At 37.8% G+C, this 21,238-nt stretch overlaps 1 protein-coding gene across 7 annotated transcripts in view; it reads left to right on the forward strand.

Moving 5' to 3' along the window:
• The window catches only part of BBS9 (Bardet-Biedl syndrome 9), a 422,371-nt gene that overhangs the window by 382,251 nt on the left and 18,882 nt on the right, over positions 1-21,238 (forward strand). Inside the window, exon 23 of one of the 7 annotated variants that reach the window (XR_011539203.1) lies at positions 524-615. The exons of the other annotated variants lie outside the window; for them this stretch is intronic. The gene's annotated coding sequence lies outside the window, so the exon portion shown is untranslated. Of the gene's footprint in view, positions 1-523; positions 616-21,238 lie in introns of those variants that run through there. 7 annotated transcript variants of the gene reach the window in all.

Below are 21,238 nucleotides of genomic sequence, written 5' to 3' on the forward strand. Positions count from 1 at the left end.
GTAACCATGAGAAAGCATCTGACAAACCCAAATTGAAAACTATTCCAGAAAATAACTCATGCGTACGCTTCAAAAGTGTCAAGGTCATGACAGACTGAGGAACTCTCACAGATCAGAGGAGGCGGAGGAGACAGAACGACTAAATGGGATGTGAAATCCCAGATTGGGTCCTGGAACAGAAAAGGGGCATTAGGGGAGAAACTGGTGAAATTTGAATAAAGTTTGCCTTTGTACCTATACTACCATTGTAATATAACAATGTTAATTGCCTGGTTTTGATAGTCGTACTGTGGTTATAAAGATGTTATATAGGTGAAGGGTATACGGAACTCATTGTATTATGTTTTTCAACTTTTGTATAAGTCTAAAATTATTTAAAATAAAAATTTTTATAAATAAGAGCTGCAAACGTGATCTAGGCTCTCCACTTAAAAACAAACAAACAAACACTTAGGGTAAAGCTATTGGAATATTGATTAACTTTTGACTTTTATAAATTAGGCATGTATTTTGTAATTTTTAGGGAAACTACTAAAAGAATAGAAAGAGGGGGAAGAAAAACCCAGAAAGAGAGAAATAGCTTAAAAAGACGCAAGCGAAAAAGAAAGAATAAAATGGTGGAAGGACACCTGGAAAGCATAAAATACTCTTCCTATCAGATTAAGGCAAGTTCCTTCTATTCCTAGTTTGCTAAAAGTTTTTCATGAATAGATATTTAATATTGAATGTATCTTGTGTGTCTTTGAAATGATCATTTAATTTTTCTTATTTTTTGGCATATTGCTTTTGGATTTTGAGTCATAATTAGGAAAATTGCCTTCAATCCCAGGTTATAGAGGAAGTTATTATATTTTATATTTTCTCCTATAGTTACATAGTTTCATAGTTATATAACTCAATTTAGAATTTGAGATGCCACCTTAAGGTACATTCAACTTCCATTTGCAATTGTATCTATTTCTGGGTCTTCTGTTTTGTTGCATACGATTATTTGTTTATTCATGTTCCAATATTACACTTCTAGTTATAATACGTTTTATTATCTCCTAGGGCTAGTCCTTTCCCCTATGGCTCTTCTTTTTCAGTTTTTCTAGTTTATTATTTTTTGCTTTTTATCATTTCAAATAAGTTTTATAGTCAACTTGTTTAGCCCTGGGAGTAGGGAGGAAGAAAAATCTGATGTTATTTTGGGGAGAGGAAGCACACCAAATTAATAATTTAATATAGGGAGAACAGACAAGACGTCTCTGTATCCAGGAGCATGGTATGTCTTTCGAATTGTTTACATCCACTTTGTATATTTCAGTAATATTTTATAATTGTTCTCATTTATCACCTTTTAAATTGAGATATATACAGTAGAATGCACAGATCTTGTGTATAGTTTGGTAAATTTTGGTGATAGTTTCTACCCATGTAATCACTACCTAAATCAACATATAGAATATTTCTCTCAACTTAGAAAGTTCCCTCTTGACCTTTCTATTCTCCCCACTTCCCATAACCAGGGGCAAGCATGGTTCATATTTCAATCACTGTATACTAGTTTTGACTGTTTTTTTTGGACTTTGTATAAATGAATCACACAGTGGGTATTTTTTTGTGCCAGACTTCTTTTGTTCAACATAGTGCTTTTGAGATTCATTCATGTTCCTGTGCCTATCAGTAATTCTTTCCTTTTTATTGCTCAGTAGTATTCCATTGTACACATATACACAACTTGTTCAGCCAGTCTCCTTTTCATGGATATTTGAGTTATTCTTAGTTTGGGACTAGTATGAATAAACCTACAATGAACGTTTAAGTAGACAACTTTTTGTGAAAATGTGTCTTCATTTATCTTGGGCAAATATCTAGGACTAGAAATGCTAGGTTACAGAATAGGTATATGTTTGTAAGAAACTGTTGAACAGTTTTCCAAAGTGTTTGTACCATTTTACATTCCCAGCAATAATGTGTGAAAGTTCCAGTTGCTCCAAATGCTCATCAGCACTTGATATTGTCAACCTTTTTAAATTTAGCTATTCTAGTTAGTTTTCCCCTAATGTTTTATTATGAAAAATTTCAAACTTAACAAAAAATGGAAAGCATGGAGAAGTGAATGCTCAGATATCCCACATAGATTCCAAAATTAATATTTTTATGGATTTGCTTTATTATATAACTGTCCATCTAACCATCCTTCTATTCATCCATCTCTCTATCTTATTTTTTACTGCATCTTAAAATCAGTTGTGCATGGTGGAACCTTTTATCCCTAAACACTTTAGTATGTTTATGTTAACTAGAGTTCAATATTTGCTTGTGTTTCTTTTTGTTGTTGTTGAGTTTAATAGTTTTCAAGAATGCACGCTTGTTGTTTTATAGATTGTTCCTCAATTTTGGTTTGTCTACTGTTTATGCATCTCTAGCTGGAATACTATAAAAGTGACATTATGGGGGCCGGCCCGATGGCGCAGCGTTAATTTCGCATGTTCTGCTTCAGTGGCCTGGGGTTTGCTGGTTCAGAGCCCAGGTGCAGACCTATCACCACTTGTCAAGCCATGCTGTGGCAGGCGTACCACATATAAAGTAGAGGAAGATAGGCACGGATGTTAGCTCAGGGCCAGTCTTCCTCAAAAAAAAAAAAAAGTGATATTATGTCTTCTCAATATATCTTACTTGCAGACACATGATGTTTATCTACCTCTCATTGGTAGTGTTAATTTTGATCACCTTGTCAAATATTGTCTGGTTACTCCACTATATAGTTATTATTTTTTTCCTTTGTGACCAATAAACAATTTTTGGAAAGATAAGACTAGTTTTCTTTAAGACTAGTTAAATATCCTGTTCCTTTCAAACTTTCCTCCCTATATTTAGCATCCATCAATGATTCTTGCTCAAACTAATCTTTACCGTGATAGTTGAAAATTATCATTTTCAATCCACCACTTTTGTCTGCGTTCATTGTTCAACATTTTACTAGAAGGAAAAATCCTCCCTTCTCATCTATCTATCTATGTATCTATCTATCTATACATACATACATACATATCCATTTTTCATCAGTAGAGAATTAATGGATTTCTGTTTTATTCAGGATTATAATTCATTACTATCTTTGCTTGTTTTGATACTGAAATTTTCCCAGATTTGCCCAACAGAAAATAATTCAAGCTCCTGTGTCCTCCATCCTTCCCGCTCTCTCTTCCTTCCTTCTTCCTCCCTCCTTCCCCTACTCTCTCAACCCCTTTCGTCCCCTTCCTGCTCCCTTCTTTCTTTGTTTCTTCCTCCCTTTGTCTCGCCCCACCCCTCTCTTTCTCACAATTTTATTGAGATATAATTCACATGCCACAAAATTTACCCTCCTGTGTCCTTTGAACATGCCTCCATCATTTTCTTTCTTACTTCCTGGTACAATAAGATGTTCCGGGTTCATCTTATGCTTTCTCTACCTTAGCCTTCGAATCAGTCATTTCTCCAAGGAGCCCTGCTTCCTTTTAGTAAGGAATATTGTTCCTAAACCAAGATCTGGGTAATAGGTATGCTCATTGCTATTGGGGTCTTATTGCTTCTAGATCTTTTCAGTAGACAGAAAAATGTACTAAGAAGAGTTCAAGATTTGTTTGCAGTTCTTTTATTCCCTAGACTTCTTTTTTGTATCTTAAAAAAAATGGTAGCATACCAAGTATACTCTTTTTCGTTTTGATTTTTCCTGTAACAATATACCCTGGAAATCACTTCTTATTAGATTGTGGAGCTCTTTCTTTTTCTTTTATAACCTTTATAATTCTTCATTATGTGGATGTTCTGTAGTTTATTCAACCATTTTCCTATGTTTGTGCGTTTAAATGGCTTCCACTATTTTGCAGTTACCAATAATACTGCAATTAATTACCTTGTGCAGATATATTTGTGTGTTATTATAAGTATTGAAAATTATTTTTTAAAATTTGATTTTAGCTATTTCTTCAATAAGACTTTATCAAAGGTGCTCACCAGTGGCGTTAGTGATTGATTTGTTCCATGGTATGTTTTATCCCTCATCCATCCTCTGGTAGAGGTGGTAGTGAGCAGTGAAATAGTCAAGATGCAGATAGCCAAGGAGTAGAAAAAAACAAAGTATGAGAGCACTAGCTCCTAACTAGTTGAAAGTTGACCATGTAGTTGTTCCCGCTTCATATGTACATAGCTGTTTGTACCTAGCTTGAGGTTTTTACTTGCTAGCTTTGGGTAGTAACAGTGATGTCCTTTGCCTTCACGTGGTTCACTAGTAGAATCTTAAAGCAGAAAGGGGTCTTGAAGACCATCTACTCCAACCCTTGCATGGTGCACATGAGGTCCCGGTGCCCAGAGGTTTGCGTGACATCACATAGCTCTTTAGCGGTGAGCTACGACAAGAACCCAGGTCTCCAAATATCTCATTACATGCTCCTCCCACGTACACCATGTTGTCTTTCCTCTTCTTTTTGAGGAAGATTAGCCCTGAGCTAACATCTGTGCCCATCTTCCTCTACTTTATACGTGGGACATCTGCCGCAGCATGGCTTGATAAGCAGTGCTAGGTCCACACCCAGGATCCAAACTGGTGAATCCAGGCCACCGAAGCGGAGTGTGTGAACTTAACCACTTTGCCACTGGGCCGGCCCCATGTTGTCTTTCCTTTTACAAACATCAAAGCCTAGCATGTAGTTGGAAAACATTTTTTCAAATAGTAATTATAATAAGAAGCAACTAAAGAGATTCTTTTGAATTTAACCTTTAAGCTACTATTTTTGGTTCAGTTTTTTCTGCAACCCTTGCCTCTCACTTCTTACTAACCATATGTCAATGGTATGTAGCAAATACCTATGTAGTGCTTACCATGTGCCAGATACTTTTCTAAGCACATTACATATGTTAAAGCATTTATTCCTTACATCACCCAATGAGGTAAGCACAGTTTCAGTGAAGAAAACAAGGCCATGGTGCTGGCTTGGTGGTGAAGTGGTTAAGTTCACATGTTCTGCTTTGGTGGTCCAGGGTTCGTGGGTTCAGATGCTGGGCGCAAACCTACACACCACTCATCAAGCTATGCTGTGGCAGCATCCCACATACAAAATGGAGGAAGACTGGCACAGATATTAGCTCAACAACAATCTTCCTCAAGCAAAAAGAGGAAGATTGGCAACAGATGTTAGCTCAGGGCCAATCTTCCTCACAAAAAAAAAAAGAAAAGAAAAAGAAAACAAGGCCCAGAGAAGTGAAGGAATTCTTTCACGGTCACATACTAATTCAGAAGTTTGATCTACTGACTGTATGATAAGGTCCTGGCAGCACAGGCAGGAAGATGTTTGCCTGGTGTCTTTTTTGTGTTCCCTGCCATCTTTGGTGACAGAGCTAGAGATCCTCTGGCACCACACAGGCAATCCTAGGAATTTCTGGCACAGGGAAGAATAAGTATATTTATTGCACTGGGGGTCGAAGGGGATATATATAGTCTTAGAGGGGGTTGCATTCTGGAGGAGGTGGAAAGACTATTTAAAAAGAAAATTTGAAAAGATATTTTTGAGCTATGTTTTTCTTTTCTTTCAGCAGTTGCTTGTTATTTTCAAATTTAAAATATGCAGGCTTTAAAACCCCATTTCTCGAAGTTACAGCTTGGGTTTGTTTCCTACTCGTAAGTAAAAAGAAACGATCTCTCTATTCAAAAGCGAGGTGCTTATCTGGCTTCTCCTGTCATGTAACCTTATCTGACTTGAACAGGGCTGGCGGTGGGATGACTAACCACTCTGAACTCCAGGACCTCAGACTGGTAAATATTTGTCTTTTAAAAAAGTGAAATGATTAAAAAAATAGACTTCCAACCTCTGCCAAGTAGAAGAGGACAGAGAAGAATTGATGCTACATGCTCTCTGTTGACTCAGTAATCTTCCCACTCTTTGGGTGAATAAGAGTGTGCTCTCGCGGATTCAGTCACCTTGCGTGAAACAGTTCCTCAGTGTGTTGAAAGCCTTAGAGAAATGTCCCCTTTCTAACAAGACTTAACGCTCCATTCTGATGTGTCTTTGCCCTATCACTTTATTTTTATTATCATTGTTTGTAATAATTTTGCATTATTATATTGCTTTCACATAAGTTATCATGTTTGATTTTCACATCAACCCCGATACAAGGAGGGAAGCTACCATCACCATTGTGTAGAGAAAACCAAGGCTTAGAGATTTTAAGCAATTTGTCCAAGGTTGCAGAGCCAGTGGTCAGGTAGAGCTGGTAGGAGGAGAGAAGTAAGCTGGCCTCCTTGCTCTGGTGCTCATTCTACCATACCATGCAGGACAGCTCCCAAACAGGATGTCTTCTAGACCCCAGAAATAATCATTGTTCAGCTGTGGCCTGGGGTGGAGCAAAACAGTATCAAGGATTGCTTCTTTCTTTCACAGGTAGTCAGTCATCTGCTTGTGCTGGCCTTTAAGACCGTTTTTGCACTTCTCTGCATGTTTCTCTTCTTTTGGTGGACAATCCTGCAGTTTTAGAAGTCAAACTAGAAATCACATAAAAAGTAGAATGTGTTACCACTTACCTTGCACAATCTCCTGTGCTACAGCCTGCAACAAAATATTAACAGGGTTTCAGGTAGGAATTTCTGTTTTTATGTTGCATTGCCTTTTAGGAAGGACTGATCACAGCCATGTTCTGAGATTCATGAGTTGTAAAGTCTATCCCATATCAGTATATAAGCTTTCATATTCCCTACATCTGGGACAAAGGGAAATGGTGTCGTCTTCCATCTGGATTCAGAATATACTTAGGAAAGATAGGACATATGCAAGAGCTAGTATGAAGCGCTGGAGTAAAGCCTGAAGGAAGTATGCATTAAAAGTACCAGCACATGAAAATCCTCAGTGTTCAAAGGAGAGAATTCAGCCCGGCTTTAGGCTGCCACCTTTTGCAGGCTCTGCTTTTCCACGTCTGCAGGACTGGCTGTTTCTCCATGTTTAGAAGGCTAAAGCTTGCTCTTTGGCCCTAAGTCCTAACAGCTCGAAAATCTTAATGTTGGGTATTCCTATTTGAAATCCCTAATAAAAGTGGGAAATTTTTGAGGGGCCGTCCTTTTCAGTGTTTGGCTTGGAACTCATCCTGTCCTTCAGGGGCCTCCGAAGACCAACCACTTCATCCTCTGAAACACTTCATTATGAGCTGAAAAGGAGCCAGGACAAAAGCCCCTATTCTCTCTGAGATGGAACAGGACAGTATGTTTGTCTTGTTCCCAATCTTGCCAGGTCTTAGGGTTACCAAGCCATTAGCTGTCTCATATTGGTCTTATTTATTTGTGTCTTGCAAGGGAAATTTATTTTCTAAATTGTTAAGAGTTTGAATATGTTTATTACACTTTTTGGAAGGTTTAGCCCCAGCCTTGTCCTCAGGCACTGAGATTTGTGTTCCATCAATTTTAGCCTCAAACATAAAAGAGTTTCAACAGTGGCTGGGATGTTACCTGTCATTTTAATGATCAGATGAAGAGAAGTTAAATTATGAGATGAGCTGGACAACAACCAGACTTCAGAATCCATTTCAATAGAGTGTTAGTGAGCTGCCCAGTACCCTTGATGGTGGTTGATGGTGGTAAAAAAAAAATAAAATAAAATATCAGCCAAGCTTTTCCAGATAGATTAGAGAATTACTCAATTCCCTCAACCTCTTCACTCTAAGTCTAAGAGATTTAAAACTAAGCAGTTTCTGTTCAACTGGATGAATTTCATTCATTTGGGACAGAACAACAACCAAATAAGTTAGTCTGTGGTGTTTGTTTCGTAGCTAGTATGTTCTTAATGAAGAACATTCTTTTCTGTGTCGGTACTCAAAGTTGAAACACCATAAATGCAGCAAAAAGCTTTATTTAATTGTTGTCTGTTTTCGACTAATTTATTTATGCTAAAAATAACAGTTGGAAACATTTATTGGCCATTTTGTATGCCTGGCCTATCCTTATGTAGATTGTCTCATTCAATCTTTTCAGAAATCCATAAGATAGGTACTGTTATTCCCCCACTTTATAGATGACTAAACGGAGGCTTCCGCTGGATAGCTGCCTCGTCTAAGACCATACAGCTGTGGAACGGGGACTGAAGCTCACTACAGCCTCGTGCTCTTAGCAGCACACTAGATGGTTTTCTGTTATGAAGCTCAGCTCATCCAGGTAATGTGATCAGTTGATGACAGGTCTACTGGATGATCACTTGAGAACAGAAGGCTAATCATCCGGCATTGCCTAGCAGAGACAGTGGAAGAAATTGGCAGTTTTTTTAACATGTGTGTTTAGCATCCACGTAATATAATTGTAGGCACTTAAGAAGCAAGTTCATGGAAGTTAGGTAGAAATGAAGTTGGGTAGTAATCAAGAATTGAGATTGCTTATTTGTATGCAAAATGATTGCTATTAATTATGTTCCCAGAAGAAACTTTTTTTTTTAAGTGATGGATACCCATAAGCTGCTCATAAGAGACCAGAGAAAACATCAAAGAACCTACAAGAGACTAGACCAGAAAGTGTCCTGGGAAGTTGTTAAAGGATACTTTTATTGAGGGGAAAATTTTTACAGATAAAACTGGTAGATGTGGGTTATTCATTTGTCTCTTCTAGGAATAGCTGAAAGGGGTACTACAGAAATCATTCCAGTTCAAACACATTTAGGGAGGCACACTCAGTCAGGATGCTAAGATAATTTTACATCTTTTCAGTTTCATAGGCTGAGAGTTTCCATGAACATCACCGAGACCCATGATTCAGTAACTTAGAGGTTTCACTCTCTCCGCGTTGGGACTCATATCATTCAGGACAGAACCTTTGGGAAAAGTAGAGATTGTTTTTTAATGTTGGTGAGTAGCTATACCAACTAGTTTTATACATACAACTAGTCCTTGGCCCTGGCCTTCAGAGAAAATATTTGCCATTTACTGAAAGTTGTGTGTGTAAGAGGGACCATTTCTTCAGTTCTAAAATGACCACTTTGGGCCAAGATATTTTGTACTCATTTTTTGGGGAAAGACTATAAAGCAGGTTAGTTTCAAAAATAAGTAGTTTTTCTGGTAGAACTAAATGATAGTTGAGTAACTTCTTTTCACTGGCAAAATGGAAGGTCACCGTATGTCCCGAGTCTTCAATTTATTTCTGTAAACATCATGGCCCTGGCACATTAAGCCCATTTTCTTGTACATAAAAAGTCACTTTACCTCAACCTTGCCTTGTTCCTGTAAAAACAAAGGTTTGTTTTATGGCCTGTCTAGCTGTATCTCTGCTTGATAAATAGACATCAAATAAAGAACCAATTGTAACTTACTCAGAGACTTTGGCTAGACCTACCTACCTGAACAGCCCTCAGGAGTAACAAACAGGGCCCAGCTGATAAATGATAGGTTTTGTTTTCATGAAAGCTAGGAGAAGTATCACCTGCCAGGAGGGTTTATCTTGGAGTTTTGGGGCAAAAGCCTTTACTGGTTCCAGAATGATGACAGTCACTAACATTTATATGATATTCTAACTTTCCAAAATCATTTATATGATCTCGTTTTATCCTTATGGGGTTTTTAGAAAATAAAAACCATAATATATATAGCATATACTGTTTTAGTTTGTTTTTCACTCACATGAATTTGAACACACACAATTTCCAGAAATATTCACTATCAATTTCTTAGTAGATTAACACACTCTTATTTTTCTTTTCGTATTTTCTTTTTTGTTATTCTCTGGACAGTTTTTCTCCTAATTATTTTACACATATTCAGCCATCAGTGAGCCTTCCAGAGAGACTTTGCTGAACATTGTGATTATTTGTTCTTTTTCTTTTCTTTTTCACAAGATTTGATATAAAATTGTAACTCGTCTTCTTTTCTCCTTAGTGTTCCCACCCACCCCCAACCCCTCTTTACCTTGCCAAATATTGACCCAAAGTCCTTGAGTCAAGCACAGTCAGGGGCAGGGAAGGTCTGTCAGACATTTGAGTGGGTTTTGGGAAAACAAGTAGGAGTTTAGGCCAAGAAGGAGGGAAAGGCATTTCCGTCACAAAGGCAGAGGGTGGGGGAGGTGGGATGAGTCCTGGGGAGTCGCACAGACCAGCGGGGCTGCGGTGAGAGGGCGGTGCCCGGGAAGGGAGGCTGGGAGAGGCTAACATGAAGGCCAGACCAGGCCAGACTGTGAGAACTTCAGTCTTTACCCTGAAAAGCTAAGTGGAGCCATGGAAGGCTTTTAAGCAGAAGAGTGATATGGTTCCTGTCCTCTTTTCGTATTTATACCTCATTTCTACAAAACTTGGTATTTTTTTTATGAGTCTGATGCTTACAAGGTCAAGCTTACATGGTTAGTGTTTCTGGACACCTTTGTCCCTTTAGGTTCCAATTCTACTCACCTGGCATGCTGCTCATTTCAATTTCATTCAATTCAGTAAACATTTAATATGGGACAGCTTGAAGCCCTCAGGAGCTGATCTGGCACATTAGAGATTTACATGGACTTAATGTGGAGATTTGGGTGATCAAAGACTTTTTTAAATTTAAACTTAGCAAACATCCTTCCCATCCTTTCGTTGCCTTATTGAATGATTCCTGCTATGACTGCCATGATCTGTCTATCCTGTTGGCAGGAGCTCCATACCTCACCTATTCCTGCCTGCTGCCATAGGTGCCAGCCTTTGGAACAGAACCGCTGGACCAGGACTTAGTAATATGGTGGGCTGCCCCTCCCACCCTCCTTACTTGTATATATTTTTTATCTTAGATATACCCTCTTACATCATTATGCTGCTATCTAGAGTTTGGCCTGCATGTCAGTGAAAACAGAAATCCATTTTTTTTTGTCAGATTACCCTCACCAGTTTTATAGAACGCAAAAGGGACCTTCAGACTCCCCCAGTAAGGAAATATCCTTTTTGGCTACTTAAGTGACAAATCTTAAGTGATAAATGAAAGCATTTAGCACAGTGTCTGATAAGTGATAGAAGCCCAGTGTTGACTTCTTTTCCTCCTCCCTCTCTCCCTCTTTTTGTTTTTGTTTTGGTCTTTGAGTTGATATTGTGGCATCAGTCCAGATCTGATTGATAGATTGATAATTTATCTATCTGTCCATTTATCCATCCATCCAACTATCTGTCCCTCCATCCATCCATCCTTGGTCCTTGACTCCCTCTCTAGAGTGTAGCGTTCTCTCCTTTGATCCTCGACATTCAGTTTCTCTAATTTCCTTGTGCATGTCTTTTGTGTTTCTTTCTTTATTGGGTAAACAAGTACTGCTGGCTGTTGTTGTTCCAGTGATTGTGCTTAATCACAATCTGGTTCGTGTCCACAAACCAGAGTAAGATGAAATCCTCAGAGTCTGCTACAGGAGATGCACAAATAAAGTTGCCAAACCAGGTGTGAAGTGCTCTCATAGGGAACATACGGGGGATGTATAGGGGGTTTGAGAGTTAGGGTTTGGGGTGAGAGGAAATTTTACAGAAGAGGTGGCCTGGAGAGGCCAAATGCTGAGAACGTGCACCTAGAACCATGTTTTTGGTTGGATTTGTATCATAGCTCCAGCACTAACTAGCTGTGTGACCTTGGGTAAGTGATTTAACCCTTGTATTCCTCAGCTTTCTCTGGAAAAAATAAAAGCATTACCTTGTAGAGTTGTTACGTTTTTAAATGTTATATGTAACTCACTTAAAATAGCAATTGCCTCTTAAAAGCTCTTGATAAATGTTAGCCATTATTATTATTTCTATAATGATTATCAGAGTTGTTATTATTACTCTTTAAACTGACTCATGAAAAACATGAATTTAAAGGAAGTTAGGGAAGGACATTCCTGGAAGAAGACATTATTTTAATAAAAGCAAAGGAATCTGGAAAACCAGAGCTTGTTCAAGAAAACCCGCAATATCTTGAGTGTGCGAGATGTGTGACAGAAAGTGTGCAGATGTTGTAACCCTGATGGTTGGACATCTAGATAGTTGCATTTTTAAATTGTTATAGATACTGTTGTGTCCAACATCTGCACGAGGATATTTTACCCGTCTTTGATTATTGCCTTAGAGAGGGTCTAGATTTGAAGACCTGCCTCTGCGCCTAGCTTGCTCTCCAAGAATTCTGGATTTAAAAGATCACTAGTGACTTTTGGGGGTCTCCTTGACCTCAGTGATAATATTCTTTTTCATCTTTGTTAATATCAAAAGTGGAAACCGGAATTTTAATCATGCATCTGTGATTACTATTAAGGTTGCATTTAAAAATATTTTTAGCCATTTCTTGGTACTTTTTTGTAATTTTGTGATAATTTGCATTATTCCTGTTGTTATTAGCCTTTTACCTTTTTCCTTCTGTGAATTACTTCTTTATGCTTTCTCATGTTTCTCCTTTTATAATTGAATTGAAGAACACTTTGCCTCTAAAAGAAATTAACTCATTCTTTTTAGTACATGTTACAAATATTTTTTCTGAGGTTTTGGTTTTGTTTTAAATTTCGCTTCAGGTAATTTGTTTGTTTGACCTTTTTTTTTAGCATGACTTCCCTTCAGTAGTCAAATCTATTCATCTTTTTCTCTATTGATTCCAAATATTTATTTTTTCTTATTTTTCTTCTTATGTCTTTACATTTAACTAGTTTAGCCGTCTGAAATTTATTTGATGTATCGAATTTTATATTTTTTGCAAATGTTTTACCCAAAATTCTAGCACAATTTATTGGGTAATACATCATTTCCCACTAAATAAAATACTAAATATTTTTATATAAATGGGACTGTGTCTAGTATTTCTGTGCTAGTCCTCTTCATCTGTTCTGACATGATAGCAATGCTGTAATTGTTGTAACCGTCTCTAGCCTTTAAAATAGTGAGATAAATTCCCCATGATTATTTTATTCATTATTTCTTAGTTTTTCTGAACCATTTATTCTTTGTTATGAACTTTAGCATCATACTCTCAAGTTAAAAACGTTCGATATTTAGAGTGGAATTGTATTAAGATTTGACGTCGATTTGTGGACAATTGATATCTTTTTATATTGAATCTCCCTATATTTTGTTTATCTATTCAAATCTTTTATTTTTGTCTATAAAAATTTAGTTCTATACCCATAGGCCTTGGCATATTTTTTTTTTTTTAGTTTTTTTCCTACTTATTTTAAAATTTAGTTGGTATCCTTTTTAAAACAGTAATTCCTCCATCATAGTTTCTAACTGGATATTGTTAATGTAGAGGGAAATGATCAATTTTTTATATTTATATTTTATATATGTATTTTTAATCTTCCACCTATTTGAGTAGATTTTTATTTCACATTCTTGGAAATGTTTTAGGTATACAGTCATCTGGAAATTATGATCATTTAATTTTTTTCTAATATATACATTTTTCCCTTAAATTTGCCTTAAATTTCCAGAACATTAAATATTAGCAGTGATAGATAGCCAAGATCCTCATCTTTGCCCTGACTAACGTGAATTTCTTTATCTACTTTACACATAAATTTGGTATTGCCTGTTAATTTTAGATAATTATTTCTAGTTCACCAGGTTTTTTTTTTAAGTCAGAGTGGATGTTGAATATTATCCTCTGGTGAGATTCCCTTTTCATATATCTATCTGAGGAATTGTATTAATTGAATCATTTTGCTTTCCTGGAATAAGTTTTTCTTTATTTTGCTTATTAGATGTATTACACTGCGTTTGATTTGCTAATGTCTTAATTTAGATTTTTGCATATATGTACATGCGTGAGATTGCTCTCGAGTTTTGTCTTGGTGAGTTTGCACTCAGTTCTTTGTGAGGTTTTCTCAGCACAGTTCTGCTAACTTTGGAAAGCAGACCCTCACATAAGTGTTAAACATTCTACCACTGTCCAGCACCTTGAGAAATACTTAGTTTCCTTCCCTGTGATCATTCTTTGAATCATTTTTCTTTATTATTGTTGTAATTAAAATTTATCTCCATGAATGCCTTTGAAATTTCTCAGCTTTTAGAAGGCTGATTTTGTCTTTTCCACAGTGTAGTTGGACAAGGCATTATCTTCCACTTTACTATTTCACTTCTTTCTGGTAAATCCTGTCTACTCTGTTGAGCCACTTCCTCTCCTTTGTAATTATGTTCTGTAGAAGCATCCATCAGTTCTGAATTCTTTTTAAACGATCTGAGGGTCTTTTTAGAAGGTCTAAGGATCTGTCTTCACTGGTGACTCTCTAAGTTATTTCTGCGCTGATTTTTTTTTTTTACTGAGATGAAACCTGAGTCACTTTCCCAAAACATTTCTCTTCTCTTTTCAGCAAGAGATGAGGGTGGGTGGGTGTTGAGGATATGAGGCACACACCATGATCCTATTTTTGCCAATTTAAAACTCTTTCTTTAAACGGTAATTCACAATCCCATTGCTGTGTCTTTTCTTTCCATCAGGGAGAAGCAAGATAAGGGGATGGTTTAAGACTTGGATTTTGGAGTCAGCATATGACAGATTCTCTCACTCACTGTCTGTGTGATTTTGAGCAAGTCACTTAAACTTTTTAAAGCCGAATTTCATCACCTGTGAAATGAGACACTACTACCTACCATTTTAGGTCATTGTAAAATGAGCAAACATAACACATATGAGTACTCAAAAATAGTACTAACATAGTTGTTATTCAGCTGTCATAAATAAGCCCCTAATCTCGTCCCTTCATGCACTGTAACCTTTCTCTTCTTGTTCTTATGCAAAAATTGCATCCAGTTTTTCACCCCTCAGAACCCCTAGTCTGGATCTTTAGTCATCAGCATTACTGTACTGCACATTTCTACTCCACCTTGTATTTCTTTTGAGCCCCCTCAATTTCTGCCTTCTGTCTTTCTTGCTCTGCTGCAGTATGCTTTGGTGGAAAATGCCTACAGCACAGGAGACCCAGTTTCTACTCCTAATAGTCATTGGCTTGTTGTCTACCCTTGGGTCAGTCAATCTTATTATTATTTATTATAATAACTCCAATTATTGAGCATGACTTTGTCTCTGATACTTTATATAATATCTCATTTACTCCTCACAATATTTGTTAGGAAGATATTATTTCCATTTTGCAAATGAGGAAATAGAAATTTAAAAGTATGAAGTGACTTGCCCTGGGGCGTGGGGATGCAGATTTTTACCTAGTCTACCACTCAACGTTGTTGTGAGGACCAAGGTCAAGTGAGATTGTTTCTTAAATTGTGGAACATGATCCAAATAGAATGACTCTATCTGCCGAGTATTTCCTCTTCTCTCCTAGCCACACCCTTTTATTCCTGAATCTTGTGACACGCGGGTTGTATTGTGGGCTAGTTATCCTTGTTCCCTCTGTGTTTTTATGCCCTTTGTTTTCCCCCATTCTCTCCCTCCGTTCCTTGCTTCCCTGTGGCATTCCCACAGAGCTGCTTCTCCCAGTGAGGTCTTACTCTGTGTCCCCCTTCTTCAGCCAGAGAGAGCTCCTCTCTTCCTGATGTATTCTTGCCTTACCAACTATTTCTGCCTATCTCTTTTGTGTTTGACACCATTTTAAAGTTGTTTTCATAGCTTAATTGTAGGCAGACAGCTTCACATTTTCCCTCTGTGTTTATAAAGGCTTGATTTGCAAAAGGACAGCGCAGGATGTATAGGAGGTAGGAAAGAAAAGAAACTGTTGGGATGGGCTGCTGTGTTCCAGCTTCAAAGGAAGCAGAACTGGGCTTAGTCCAAGTTGCTTTACAATTGGAAGAGAGTCATAGTACCATAGTTTGGATGAAACCTGGCTTTTTATTGCCAAAGAAGTATAAGATGAAAATGGAGGTAAATGTGAGTAACTCAAAGTAATGTTTAAACTTGGAGGATATTTCACCTTCTTTGGAATTAGAGATTTATGCTGGTAAAGAGTTAGGGAGGAATTTGAAATGTTTATGTTACCAGAGTGTAAAAAACATTGTCCAGTTGTTTATCTAATCTTTCATTGGGCTTGCTTTTAAAAACACATTTAGATTTGAAGTAGCCTGGGAAAAATAAACTGTTCCAGGCCATAACTTGATGCCCCAGTGGAAATAAGATGGATTCTTTTTCATTCGTTCTGAGAAATTTCCCAAGCAGACAGATGTCTTTCTACCTTCCTTTGCAGTTCCTTCATTCACAAATAACTGTTATCAAGAACTAGAATTACAAGTGCTCTGTTACTTCTTTTTAACATTAGCTCCCACAGAAATTACTGCTGGGATCCTATTTCTTTTCTGGGCCGAACAGTTTGTGGTTGCACCTACTTAGTCTCACAGATTCTCCGTCTGTTATCATGGAGTAAGGTTCATTTCTTAAAGATGTGTATTAACTAAAGCAAGGAACTTTCTGAGAACCTTTTTTTTGGTTCACACAGCAGCCAGGTGTGCTGTGGAGTAGGAATAAGAGATTCTATAGGGGGCTGGCCCTGTGGCCGAGTGGTTAAGTTCGCACGCTCTGCTGCAAGCGGCCCACTGTTTCGTTGGTTCGAATCCTGGGCGTGGACATGGCACTGCTCATCAAGCCACGCTGAGGCAGCGTCCCACATGCCACAACTAGAAGGACCTACAACAAGGAATGTACAACTATGTACCGGGGGGCTTTGGGGAGAAAAAGGAAAAAAAATAAAATCTTAAAAAAAAAAAAAAGAGATTCTATAGTACTTTCTGCTGTAATTATTTTCCAACCTCCCAGTGGAAAAGGCAGATAATATTATGAAAAAATTGAATGAATTTTGGTTTCCATTGCTCCCTCCTGATCTCTTAGCCTAAATCCATTCACTCAAGTCAACAAGTAATTATTTTGTGCCTACTGTGTGCCAGGCACTATTCTAGGGCTTGGGATACAACAGCAAGCAAAACAGACAAAGATCCCTGTGATTTTGGAGCTCTTATTCTAGCAGAAGGAGACAATAAACAATAAGCATAAGTAAGTAAACTATATAGTGTGTTAGACAATAATAAATGTTAGTGTTAAGACGATAAGTACTAAGAAAAAAGAAAAGGAATGTCAGAAAGGGGGCAGTTACAAGATTATAATTTTAAATCGGGTTGTTAGGGTAGGCTTTGTTGAGAAGACAACTTTTTAACACAGACTGGAAGAAGGTGAGGGGTTCATCCATGCAGAGATCAGAGAGACAAGTGTTCCAGGTAAAGAGAATGTGCCTGGCATGTTCCAAGGGCAGCAAGGAGGCCAGTAAGGCAGAGAGGTGGGAGAAGAGGTCAGAGGGGTCAGATCATGTACAGCCTGTGGCAGACATTTGCTTTTTCTCCAGGTGAAATGGGGAGGGCCATTTTGAACAGAGGAATAATACAATCTTACATTTTAAAAGGATCCCTGGCTGTTGTGTTGAGAATAGATTGTAGGGGGTTGAAAAGTAGAAGTGAGCAGTCACTTGGAAGGTTACTCAGGTAAGTAATTTAGCAATAATTCGCATATGAGATGATGGTGGATTGTATCAATATGGTAGTAGTGGTGAAGGTAGTGAGAGGTGGTCTGATTCCGGATATATTTTAAATGTAGAGACAGCACAATTTCCTAACAGAGTGGCTGTGATGTGTGAGAGGAAGAAGGGAGTCCAGAATGACTACAAGAGTTTTTGCTTGAGCCATTGGAAGGATGGAGTTGAGATGGGAAAGGCTTTGGGATGGAACAGGCTTGTGGGGAAGATCAAGAGTGCAGTTTGGGGCATGTTGTGTTTGAGATGCTGTTAGATATCCAACTGAAGATATTTAATAAGGAGGTGGACATAGGAGTGCGAAGTTCAAGAAACAAATCTGGGCTGGAGTTATAAAATTAGGAGTTGTCAGAATGAAAATGTTATTTAAAGCCGTGAGACTGGATAAGGTCACCGAGGGAGTGATTTTAAGAAAAGCAGTGAGGATCATAGACTGAGTGCTGGATATTCTAACTTTTAGGAGGTTTGGGAGAAGAGGAGGGACCAGCAAAGGATTCTGAGAAGGAGCAGGCAGTGAGGTACGGGGAAAATCAGTAGAATGTGGTATCCTAGAAGTCGGGTGAAGGAAGAGTTTCAAAGAAGATGGAATGATCTGTGTCAAATGCTGCCTATGGGTCAAGTAAGATGAGGGCTGAAATTGTCTAGTAGATTTAGCAATGTGGAGGTCATTAGTGATCTTGACAAAAGAACTTTTGTGGAGTGGTAGAGGCAAAGGCTGGACTGGGATGGATGTACAAGAGGAAGGAAAAGAAAGGAATTGAAAGTGGCAAATACAAACGACTCTGGAGAAGTTTTACTGCCAAGAGGAGCAAAGAAATGGAGGAAGATGTAGGAAAGTGGAGTCAAGAAACAGTAAATTATTCCTGATTTGATGTTTATTGTTGTCCTTTGTTGTTTATCTAGACCCCAAACTTTGTTTTTTCTTTACAAAGCTCTTATTTCCTACTGGCCACTGCTTTTTTTTTTGCCAGACCAGACAACCAATTAAGGTTTTCCTTGACTAGCTAGCAGCATAGTTTTCCTGGAGGTCAGACAGCTGTAGCTGCTGCTTTCTGCCTTCTCAGAATTCGCTGTCCTCTTTCCCTGTAGCTTACATGAGAGTAAGTGAGGGAATTTTGGCAATGTAAGGCAAAGATGATGATAATAATATCATTATAACACTTACATATCACTTACTATAAGCTAGGTACTATTTGCAATGCTTTAAGTAAATTTACTCACTTAATCTTTACAATTACCCTATGAGCTAGGTACAATCATAATCTGCATTTTACAAATAAAGAAACTGAGTCACAGAAAGATCAAGTAACTAATTTGAAAACAGCAACTAATAATGGTGGGGCTGGGATTAAAATTCTGGCAGTCTAGCTGTAGAGTCCATGCTCTTGAAGCAACTGGAATATATTATGAGCAATATGCTAGCTAGAGAGATTACATCTTATATAACATGAGAATTTGCTAGAGTACATGGGTTAAATTCTTTGAGAAGTAAGACAGAATACAGAAGCTGATTGGGCGTCTCCCCAGACTTCCTAGCCTGTACATTAGTGGACTGTCACCAGCCTGCAATCCTGGAATGAAGTGGTAGAAAATTCTTCAAAGATAACTTTTTTAAAGGCTGTGTTTCTTGTGTATTTCCTTAAGTTTCACAAGTTCCTTTTCAAATCAACAAGTTAACATTAAGCACCTACTCTTTGCATAAGATAAAAAATAATTCTAATTCCTTCCCTCTGTGTGTTTATTTTCCTGTGAGAAGCTTATTTGTTTATCACGCATGCTATAGAACCATCTGGAAACTAAAATAGAAAGGACTCTATATGTGAACATAATACCTTACTATTTTTTTAAGGATCCTTAAAACTTCTATATCTTTAGAGATGGGATTTGAACTAAATGACTCTTTGTTAAGCCTCATTTCTTAGAGCATTGGTGAGCAGTTGCCACCGACTCTGTCATTAATAATCCCTTCCTTTTCCAGAAGGACTTGCCAATGCCCATAAAGTATTCACTGGGAGAATTAAAGTCATATAAAAATAATTGGTGTTTGCTTCCTTCAAGGCATACATTTAAATACATGGCTTTATTCCTCCGCTCCTTGGCTGCCTCCTATGTTTAGTAACACTGGGTCAGCAGACTTCCTCTTTTAAGGTTCATCTGCTGGCCATTTCAATTTCCCATGAGAAAGCAAGCCTACCATTGTTTCACCCTTTTATCTTAATGTTTCATCCATTTATGTCATATTATCTTGTGGGTTTGCATTTCTTAGTAGTAAAGGCACTGCTGGTAAATAGAAAACAATGAATGTGATTATGTACCCCTGATCATCACCATCGTCATCATCATCATTTGAGCCCTGTTAAAATTCCACAGAAGAGTAGTTATCTGTGATAATAGATTATCAGTGATTTCGTCTTAGAAGGAATGTGTGCACTATTTTCAAGAGAATTATTTTAATGCCTTGTTGACAATTTTGGCTTTGGCCATGGGGTCCAGCTGGAAACATTCCACCGCTGGTCTGCTACCCCATCCTCGGTTTTTACCTGAGCATTTTTTAGAGTGTCAAATATCAATTCATGCTGTCCTCATGGTTTGCACTTTCATGTGTAATTGGCTGCAAGTGTAATGACTAACGTATGTTGGGGGTTAGTCCTGAAAATAATAGCTAACATTTATTGGGGGCTTACTCTGTGCCAGGCTCTGTGATAACTGCATTACAAGCATTAGCTAATCTTCATCTGTCATAAAGGAAATGCTATATTTTCTGCATTTTAGAGGAAGGGAAACTAAGGCCCAGACTGATGTGACTTTGCTCAACACACAGAGATACTTGTCATGCCATGCCCCCTTTCAGGGTGTCCCTTCCCACGATCAATGGGCTAGTTTATCGTCGTGTGTACATGTCCCTTTTATGCAAAATATGACATTATTTAATGGGCCATTATAGAAATATATCATTAGATGATAGAGTTGCTTTGCAATGAGTCCTGAGGGTTTATTCAAGTTCCCCATCATATGTGAAAGAATATGATGAAACAGGCACTCTCCAGAGCCGTCGTGTTCTTTTCCCTTTTCCCTCAACTTGTTTATAACTGGACTGACCCAGCTGAACTCTCAGTTTCATAATTGCCACCTAGATTCTGTCATCATTAAAAACAACACAGTTTGGTCAAGATTATGGCTTTTAATTGGGTTATGGAAAGAAATTCAAGTTGAAGAACTGTTGCCGGGATCATCGGGGAATTAATAGCCACTTGATGCAAGAAGGAAGCTGTGAAGAACACTGGCTCTCTTCTTATGCGGTGTCCAAAGTAGAGTTATGATCTTACTATTTCATTTCGGGTTCTTTTTCAGAAATTATTATTGCAGAACTATTGGCTTCCTTTCTTTCTCAACTGTAACTATAATGTTTTATTTGTGTGTGTGTACTTTTGAGAGAGAGTTGGTCTCTGAAGAGGGAGTTAGGAGAGGAAAGTTTTTGAAATGGAAATGTCTTAAAATTATGTCTCTTCCCAGTTGTACATTGGTTTTCCTGAAGAGTTAGAAACAAAATGGGAATGAAAAACCACAATTACCTTCTTTTTGAACAAGAAAATACTGTTCTTATCAGTATAGAAAAGATCTAGCTGAAAGACAATAGATCTTGCTTTGCGTTGCAGACATTGATCAACTGGCAAGGAAAAGTAAAGATTAATTTTCTCTGCTTCCCCACCTTCACAATGGCTGGGTGATACTTTTGTATTCCTGTTTGGAGGATTTAATGGCCCTGTTAACGTGTGGGAAAACATTGTGATAGGAGCCTTTAACAAAATAGTGGGTAGTTTTTTGTTGTTT

Source organism: Equus przewalskii, chromosome 4, assembly GCF_037783145.1.
Source record: "Equus przewalskii isolate Varuska chromosome 4, EquPr2, whole genome shotgun sequence".
Classification (NCBI taxonomy): domain Eukaryota; kingdom Metazoa; phylum Chordata; class Mammalia; order Perissodactyla; family Equidae; genus Equus; species Equus przewalskii.